Source organism: Humulus lupulus, chromosome 6, assembly GCF_963169125.1.
Source record: "Humulus lupulus chromosome 6, drHumLupu1.1, whole genome shotgun sequence".
Classification (NCBI taxonomy): Eukaryota; Viridiplantae; Streptophyta; class Magnoliopsida; order Rosales; family Cannabaceae; genus Humulus; species Humulus lupulus.
Window position 1 is genome coordinate 21,455,139 of NC_084798.1, and position 9,560 is coordinate 21,464,698.

Here is a 9,560-nt window from a genome sequence, read left to right on the forward strand (position 1 = left end):
CCTCCGTCCCCACTCCAGCGGGCTGCTCAGGGACCTGGCTGGTTCCTGCAGCAGAAGCTTCGGCTTCTTCCAAGTTGATCCATTCCTAGGCTCTGTTAAGGAATTCGTTAACCGAGCTGACTCCCTTCCTTTGTATATCCTTCCAGAGATCTCCTCCGACGAGGATTCCAGTTCTCATGGCCATGAGCTTGGAGCTATCATCCGCGTCTTTGGCTTGAGCAGCGACGTTCGCAAATCTGCTCAGGTAGGCCTTCAGAGTCTCACCGGGCTGCTGCCTCACGTTAGTCAGGGAGTTGGCCTAAACGCGGGCGGCCTGGGAGGCTCGGAATGCCCTTTTGAAATCTGCCAAGAAAGTCTTCCAGGAGCTGATTGACTGCTTTTTACCTTGTTTGAACCACTGCCTGGCAGGTCCAATCAGCATGGAAGGGATGATTAAACATCTCAGCTCGGGGCCAATGTTATGGGCCATCATGAGGGTGTTGAACATCCCTAGATGGTTCGACGGGTCTCCGTCCCCATTGAACTTTGACAAGTGAGGCATACGGAAACCAGATGGGTACACCGTTGCTGCTATACTGGGGGCGAAGAGTTCCATCTCGTCCCCTGAATCGTACTCATCTTTTTCTTTCTCCGTCAGGAGCCTCTTCATTAGCTCCTCCATCTGAGTTAGGCGTTCAAGGGTTTGGTCCTGGTGTCTGTTCAACAGCTCTGGATCCATTGTACATATTTGGTGGGTTATTGCCCCTCTTATCTTGAGATAGGTTATTTGGGGCATTCCCTCCGTTACGTACCTCAGACAGGGCCCCCCCTGAGCGAGCGTGTCCATCTCCTCCCACCTGCTCCTCTCTACGGGAGTTGAGGCGATCTCGAAGGTCACCTCCTTGGGTGACTCGAGGAATTTGCGCCGAACTCAAACGCTGGCGCACGTCTCCCCCAGAGAGATCACTCCGGCGACTGCCGGTCCAGTGACTCCTGCTAGATAGGCTTGGAGTCCACCTTTGGTGGTGAGGACCTGGGCTTTCCCCTGGCGCCCTGCTACGCCGGGAAGGTCCAGCTGATGGCGGGTCTCCCCTGCTACTTCCGTAGGCAGGAATATCTCGAACGGGTCGAGGAGGAGACGGATACCTGATCGGAGACAGAGGATGCCTGACTGGAGAGGCGATCCTAGTTCCGTCTGGTCGGATTAGATTCGGTGGGGGCCTTTCGGCCCTGCCAACCCGCTGGTTCTGCGCCTGGCGATCTGGACGAGGCGCAGGACGGTTGTTGGGGACGGGCTGATGCTGTGAGCCCTCCCCGGATCTCCTTCGGGAATGTCCTCGAGCTCTCCTGGGCGCGCTCGAGGATGGTTGGGAGCTAGGAGTCGACGTTCTGACCGAACGACTATATTGCTGTTGTTCGACTCTAGGAATTCCTCTGAAGTTTGCCTCTCGATGGTGTGATGAAGGAGTGGAGTTGGGCGTCAGAAGTCTGTCTGAACGGCTACGCCTGGACCGATTACCCCGGCGAGACTTAGAAGCCTCGCCTTGCCTCTCTCCGACGTTAACTTCGATTGTGAGAGGGGGTAGTTGGGCTAGTACATCCTTGATCTGCTGACTAGCTATTGCTAGCTGGCTCCTCAGCTGAGCATTCTCCATTTCCACCGTAGTGTAATAACATGGGTTCGGGTTAGGCGGCCGAGGCGCCGAACTTCCGATGTCGTCTTGGCCCGCCAGCTGTTTTCCTGGCCACTGCTGGACTTCAGGAACTTGTTCACCAGGGGTGGCAGTATGATGAGCCTCTTGCCCATCATGTTGCTCTGCCTCGTTACCGTGCATGGATCGAGTTGTCACCATAGTTGGATGTTTGTGACAGCACTGAATCGGACTTGCTCTCAATGAAAGCACCAAATTGTTGACGCGGTTCTTCGCCAACAGGTAATTTAAGAAAGGAAGAGGAAGGGATTAGTGCTAATAATGAACCAAAATAGATATATGATCTTATGAAATGGAAAGGAAACTCAAGACACGATTTTTAAGTGGTTCAAAGGTTAAAATCCTTCTACTCCACTAGTCAATATTATTGCTCTATTCTGGGAATATGATTACAGGATATTTCTTACAAGAGATAATCCAACCTCTATCAACTCCCAGGGTTTCCATATTTATAGGAGAAGGCACCTGGGAGTTGGTAAGAAGGTCATCCCGTGACCTTCTTACCTATCATATCAACTCTGTGACATTCATGATTAATTCCTAAACCTGACACATAAGTGTGGTCAAATCGATAGGTAAGGAGATAATGGGCCGCACGACCCAACCCAGTCGTGGGTGTCTGAATACGCATGTTCCTGCTGCGTGTCCGAGAAGTCAGGGGCATATCAGACACGTGATGTCTGATATATGCACGTTTACCTTGCGTGTGTTGACTTTACGAAGGGTCATAGCCTCCATATCCAGCTCGTACCACGAGCTGGAAACTTAACTCGGCCTTCGGCCTTCAGAGTCCGGACTCAAGTCTTAGGCAATCTTGGCGAACCCTCGGGTTGCCTCGAGCTAAGGAGGTACGACCTTATGACGAAAGCTCCGGATTCGGGGAGGTCCACGAGATAATCATGATTAGGTCGCGGCTCAGCCCGCTAATCCGCCCGTGGGAAAATCAGGGCGTACAATATCCTTAGATAATATTAAAACATAAACCCTATTTCTCAATACACCCCTCTCTCTATACATTAGGTATTAAAAAAAATTAGGTTATCACTTTAAGAAACAAAATTTATAAAAAGAAGAAAATATGAAAGTGGGTGTGGATGTGATTCTGCTAATAATTTTAATTCTCATGAGGTAATTTTTAATTTTTATTATAAATATTTATAGATTATGATATATATCAAATGAGTGATGCTAGACATATACTTATTTTACACATTGAAATAAACACAATAATATGACATGCATTTTAAACATTTAAATTTTTTAGAGTGAGACCACTATTTTTGTGTGGTTTAAGATGCATGCCATTTCATTGTGTGTATTTTTTGTGTGCAAAATAAGAGTGTGCTTATCATTATTCATATTATATATAAAATATATATATATATATATGAACTCTTAAAAAAGATGTCATAGTGTGTTTTTTTTATTGAATTTTATTGTTGAAATTGTTTATTGGATGTTTTTTTTTTCTATGAAAAAGGCCTCATTAAAATCCACAAGAGCAAACCCACTGGAAAAATCTTTTGGGGGAAAAAGAGTGCCTATAGAATATCATTGAAAAGTGCATCGACCCTAATGAGAGTATCGGAGGGTAGCATGGCCACCATACATGATGATTTTCCTTTGTGAGTGCTAATTTTTCCAAAGAGTGTGCAACATTATTGGCAACTCTAGGACAATGCTGAAAGGAAATAACAATAAATCATTACAGAGGAAATTGATCTCTCTAACAAGAATGCCTAGATAAGAGGATACCACACATTGTTTATTGAGTGCATTAACAAGAACTAAGCAATTTGATTCAACAATGATATTCTTGTAGCCCAATTTTATGCATAAACGAAGGCCTTCAAGTACAACGTGGGCTTATGCAATGTTATTAAGTATTTTTTTTTAGAAATAATTGAATAAGATTTTATAAAAATTAAATTTTTATGTAAAGGGAAAAGAAATTTTTCAATATATTTTTTTAATGAATAATTTTGTACTTATTAAAATTTTATGAGGGGTGTGAAAATAATTATTATATTTTTTAATTTTTTATGGTTTTAATTAGAAAAGGGGGGTGAAGGGAGAAAAAAATGAGTGCAAATATAAACACCCATTTTAAAATATAAAAAAGCAAAAAAAAAAAAAAAAAGTACTATAACAGATGCTCTATTTTATAATTTTTTTTACCTTTTGCTATAGAAAACAAAAAAGTACTCCAATAGATGCTATACTTTGTGTTTTTTTTTTCTTCTTGCAATATTATCTTTTCTACATTTGAAATTATTATTCTTCCTTCAAATATTTTTTTAATAATATATTTTTTTCTTTCATTTTTCATCTTTTCTCACTATTTTATGTTGACTCGATTTTTCATCAACCTACATGGAGAAGTAATTATATGGAGAGTTGTGCTTATCTTTCGAGCTAAAATCCTAGGTGAAATGGTAGAACGGTGTTGACGGATTAAAAATGACAATAAATTTAAGAACACTAGATTTATAATGGTTCAACCCGAAAAGATGACTTACATCAACTTTTAGGAGATATTATTGATGATTTGTTTAAGAAAACTCAAGAACGCCCAAGAACAATTACATAGGGAGCTTGGCGCTTTTATGTTCTTGATGTATTAGAGATTACAAAAAAATGGATTGAGTTCTCTATGAAATGTCTAAATTTTGAATCCTTGTCTAGAGTTGGACCGTAAATTTTATAGTTAGGTGTAGCTGATGACTCTAGCTGGTCCGACGACTCTTTGTGAATTCCAGAGTGGAGTTGAGTGGTGACAATCATAATTCCACCTCCTAGTTGCGACGCCATCCCACTGACTTGTTGTCTCTTTGGAAGTGGTAGGGACGACCACTGATAGGCGTTGCCCCACATGAGATGTGAGACCCCTTTAAACCACGGGTAGTGGAGACATGTCGAGAGCCAAACGAGCCAAGATGATGATTGCGAATAGCATGGGCGAGTAGACCTCGCCATTGGCGACCCCAAGTCCTCACATGGCGAGGCTTCACAAGCTTCGACGGTCTTTAGCGTATATTGATGATGTGTGGTTGTCTATGTCAATTGTAATGAGATGGGGTCCTTATGGTTTGCTTCAATGGAGTCCAATCACCATTGTTGAGTGAAGATATGCATAAAAGGCCATTGAAACGATTGAGGAGGTTCGAAACATCAACGATAAGTCGAAAACAAGCTCGGGACTCGCCGCCAGCAAGAAGACCTTGCCATTGGTGAGAGGCTTGCTGGTGGCAACCTCCGTGGGTGCCAGGAATCTTTTTATCACCAATTTGCCTAAGTGTAGTCCAATTCGTAGACACTTGGTTTTTTGGTGATGATCGACTCTCAAGTTTGCCATGTCGGGTGATATGTGGGGTGTTGCGTCATCATATCAAAATTGGTTATAATATTTTTATATTTGAAATGAATAAATAAATAATTATTTTAAAATAATATAAAGAAAAAAAATAGAGAAGTTATTGCATTGTGTAACGTAAAAACTAGAAGTAAAATAAAAAAATTAGAGTTTTAGTAATATATTTTAAAAATAAAATAGGGAAGCTAATTAAAAGAATTAGTTAATTGTCTTACATTTCTCTTGGGTATGCTAATAAATGAAACAATTTATGTCTTGTGCTTTGTTATATATGAGGAGCAAGTATACCACGTGACAACAATCATAATTATAGTTTTTTTTTTTCATGAAATACAATTATAATGATTAAATTGGGTATTTGTGGCATAAATACTACGTGTTTTCAGTTTTATAGACTTATATACCACATTTTTTTTTCGACGGATTAAATACCAAATGTTATGATTTGGCAATTTTATCACTACCACTCCGTTAAATACTATTACAGCTGGTTAAGTTGCCAGTAGTCATAATCTTATTAGTCAATTTCACATTAATTTTTTTTAAAATAATTTCACCATTATTTAAAATAAAAAAATTTAATTAAAACATTAAAATATATATATAAAAAAAAGAACTAATTAATTTTTAAATATTAAAAAACTGATTTTCTCTATCTCCTTCCTCTCTCCCTCTCTCTCTCTCTTCTCCCTTCTTCTTCATTTTCTTTTAGATCTGTCTCAAAACCACCTCTCTACATTCTCTCTCTCTCTCTCATTCACCTACTCTTCTTCCCTGATTCTCTCTCTCTCCCTCTCGGACATGTGGTCACCGCCATGGCTAAGACCACCGAGCCAAGTTCAGAGACCGAAATCACGGACACAAACCTTCTCTTGCTCATCCTTTAAGGACATCCAAACCCTGCTCCAAGAAGAACAACCCGAACCCGAGACCGAGTTCGGGCTCTTCAGCCCAAGACGGGCCTCCATTTTCTACCGGGTCCAGATCACTAGCTCAGTCCTCCGCTTCTAGGCCCACCACCGCAACCCCTCCCCATACACTTTGTCCCTACTCGACGGTGACCAGCGGGTAGTGATCTTCTACACCAACCTCCACGTGGTCCGTAAGACCTTCAAGGACTGCAGAGTCGCTCGATCCTTACTTCGAGGGTTACGTGTTCTGATCGACGAACGAGATGTGTCGATGGATGCTCAGTCTCTGGACGAGCTTCAGGGGATTGTAGGAACCAAGAGACTGAATCTGCTGATGGTTTTCATCGGTGGGAGATTTGTCGGTGGCTGCGATGAGATCTGAAAACTCAACGAGTGTGGTGAGTTGAAGATGTTGATCCAACGACTGCCAGTGGTCGATTCGAATGGCTGTGATTCTTGTCGAGGGCTCAGATTTGTTGTCTGCGATGAATGCGATGGCAGCCATAAAATTTACATTTATGCAGGGAAATGTGGGTTTAGGATTTCTTTGAATTGCAACGAGAACGGTCTTCAATACCTTTTTTGGGACAATGCTAGTACTTTAGCTGGGGAAGTTGATCAACCCCAAAAGACATACCCGAAGGCTCTTTTCTCTGCTGTGATTCTCTCTTGTTTTGGTTACTTAATACCTCTTATGGCTGCAACTGGTGCTATTCCTCTCAACCAAGAGGATCTTACATGACATAGATATAAATAAAACACAAGAAGGCAAAACAGAAGCTGTAGTGAATTGTAGTGAAAATGTTTTGGCTTTAAAGTTCAATAACTTGATTGGAGTAGGATTAATCGGTGCTGATTTTTGAGGGACACTGAAGCACATAATCCATTTGTGGAATTGTTTGACTGGGCCACTATCTTCTAATTGTTATTCAGATTATGATAGCTGGGTTGTTGGGGTAGATTAAGGGACTGTAATGAGAAGAAGATGTTTTGGCATTTCAGTGAGTTATGACTGGCCCAAAATCATCATCTACACTAGCATTTGTTTCTCCTCTGTCTCCCAAATCAATCCCAGAAAATCCCAATTTGGGTCCGCCCTTCGCCTGAAGCTCCGCGCCCCTCGCCTGAAGCCACCTATTTCAAACATAGGGAAGAAGAAGTAGAATAGATGAAGAAGGGAGAAGAGAGAGAGAGAAAATTAGTTTTTTAATATTTAAAAATCAATTAGTTCTTTTTTTAATATACAATTTTTTAATGTTTTAATTATTTTTTTATTTTAAATAATGTTTAAATTATTTAAAAAAAATTAATGTAAAATTGATTAATAAGATCATGACACTTGGCATCCTAACCAGCATTAATAATATTTAATGGAGTAGTAATGATGGAATTCCTCAAATTATAACATTTGGTATTTAATTCATCGAAAAAAAATATGGTATATAAGTCTATAAAATTGAAAATATATGGTATTTATGCTGTAAATATTCTTTATTAAATATATATTTTGAAGAATTATTAAATATACATACAATTACATTATATCTTGAAAAAATAAAATAAAAGTGAATAAGAATATTAAAATGAGAGTACAGAGAAGAATTGTTATGCCCCACGACCACTAATATATGTTGGAACTTATAATCTATATAAGTATGAATTATTAAAAATAGAAAATGTGCTTTAATGATTCCCTAGAGGAAGAGTCCCACATTGTTTTAGAATACTCATTTGTAAGGGTATATAGAGTGTGGACTTGAGCCTTGGGGTTGTGCCCCAAGGGGTACCCACTTTTGTGGGAGAGTGAGGAGTCACACAAAGGCTCACCTGACCACCACACGCGCGCGCGTCGCCGCCGCCATCCGACTGAGCTGGCTGGTTGGTGTGGTGTGCACCTTATTATTTTTTCGAAAAAAAAAATTATTTATTAAATATTATTTTATTTAATAAAAACGTGGTTAACATGTGGTAAACTGAAGACTTAATCTTCAGCTTTTTCAGGATTTTAACTGTCTCTCCCACGTTTTAATAAAACATCTTTTTTCCCATTAATTAAGATCCACTTTCTCTTTAAAAATTAGTGTGATTACTTTTCAAAAAACAGAACTCTCTCAGAAAAAATAACTCTCTCAACATATTAGTAGTATTATATCAGGGTGTGGTATACGACGGTTCTCTACGGTGCAGTGGGGGTCCGATAACAGTATAGACTGAGCTGTTTTATCCTGGGGACGACGGGGCTGATAGTCTTCTTGCACAAATTTTGGGCAGTGCCGCGAACGTCTTAAAGAGAGCGACTTAGTCCGTGACTCAACCCAGATTATTATTCGGTAATTTCATTCCTTTTTATTTCTGCAGCAACTTTTCCAACAATTTTAAGACGTTTAAGTTTCTGCCATGACTACCGATGATAACTCTGGTGTTGTTGACATAAACAAACAATTTCGTTTTGAGGGTAACCATTTTAAAAGATGGAAACAGAAGATGTTATTTTTTCTCACAATCAAAAAGGTTAACACTGCTCTGACTACTGATAAGCCTATTGTCTCTGAAAAGGATGACAACGATGAAAAAGACAAACAAACTAAGGCATTAGAGGCTTGGGTCGAAAATGATTTTTTATGCAAAAATTTCATTCTCAATGGTTTATCTGATGACTTGTATGACTATTATAATTCTGACCAAAATGCTAAGGAAATCTGGGACGCACTGCAAAAGAAGTATGACACTGAGGAGGCTGGAACCAAGAAGTACGCTGTCAGTCGCTACCTCAAATTTCAGATGACCGATGACAAGTTAGTGGAAGCCCAATCTCATGAACTTCAGAAAATCGCTCATGAAATAATTTCTGAAGGTATGTCTTTAGAAGAACAATTTCAAGTTGCTGTGATTATTGACAAACTGCCCCCTATGTGGAAAGATTTTAAAAAATTTCTCAGGCACAAAACAAAAGAATTTTCACTAGAAAGTCTGATCACTCGCCTTCGTATTGAGGAGGAAGCTTGTAACGCCCTAGTTACCCCAGAATAGTTACGGTGAATGGTAAACCGGAAATTTGACCATTTACCCGAGTCCTTTGGTTAAAAACGTGTTCTAAATGTGATTAACAGGTTAAGGTAGAAAAACTAATAAAAAGGAAGGATGTCCATTACAAACTGCTCTGCAGAGCTAATCAAAACATTTACAAGTTGTTCTCAGTACAAAATGGTCATTACTGTTTCAAATTTACAATCCCGCCGTCCTAAGCGGCAAAACAGGGTAAACCCCCTAGTTCCCCTGAGAACTCCTTGGCCGTGGTGGTCAAGCGGCTGCATATGTACACAACACCACCTAAGCTCTCCACTCAAGGCTGGGTGAGCTTTTCCTTCCCTTTACCTGCACCACATAGCACCCATGAGCCAAGGCCCAGCAAGAAAACACAATACAACATGATATAATATCAACAATGATTATGATAATCATTCAGGACTATTAGTCCAAAACAGATAGGTGACAATCACAAAAGTCACTGAAATGGGTACAGCCCCCTCTAGCCATGTGACGATAGGATCACCAGGGCTTAACAGATAACAAACCTTTCATAGC

General features: G+C 40.2%; 1 pseudogene; it reads left to right on the forward strand.

Moving 5' to 3' along the window:
- The first annotated feature begins 5,723 nt into the window (after positions 1 to 5,723).
- Positions 5,724 to 7,238, forward strand: LOC133783874 (uncharacterized; annotated as a pseudogene).
- The last annotated feature ends 2,322 nt before the right edge of the window (positions 7,239 to 9,560 follow it).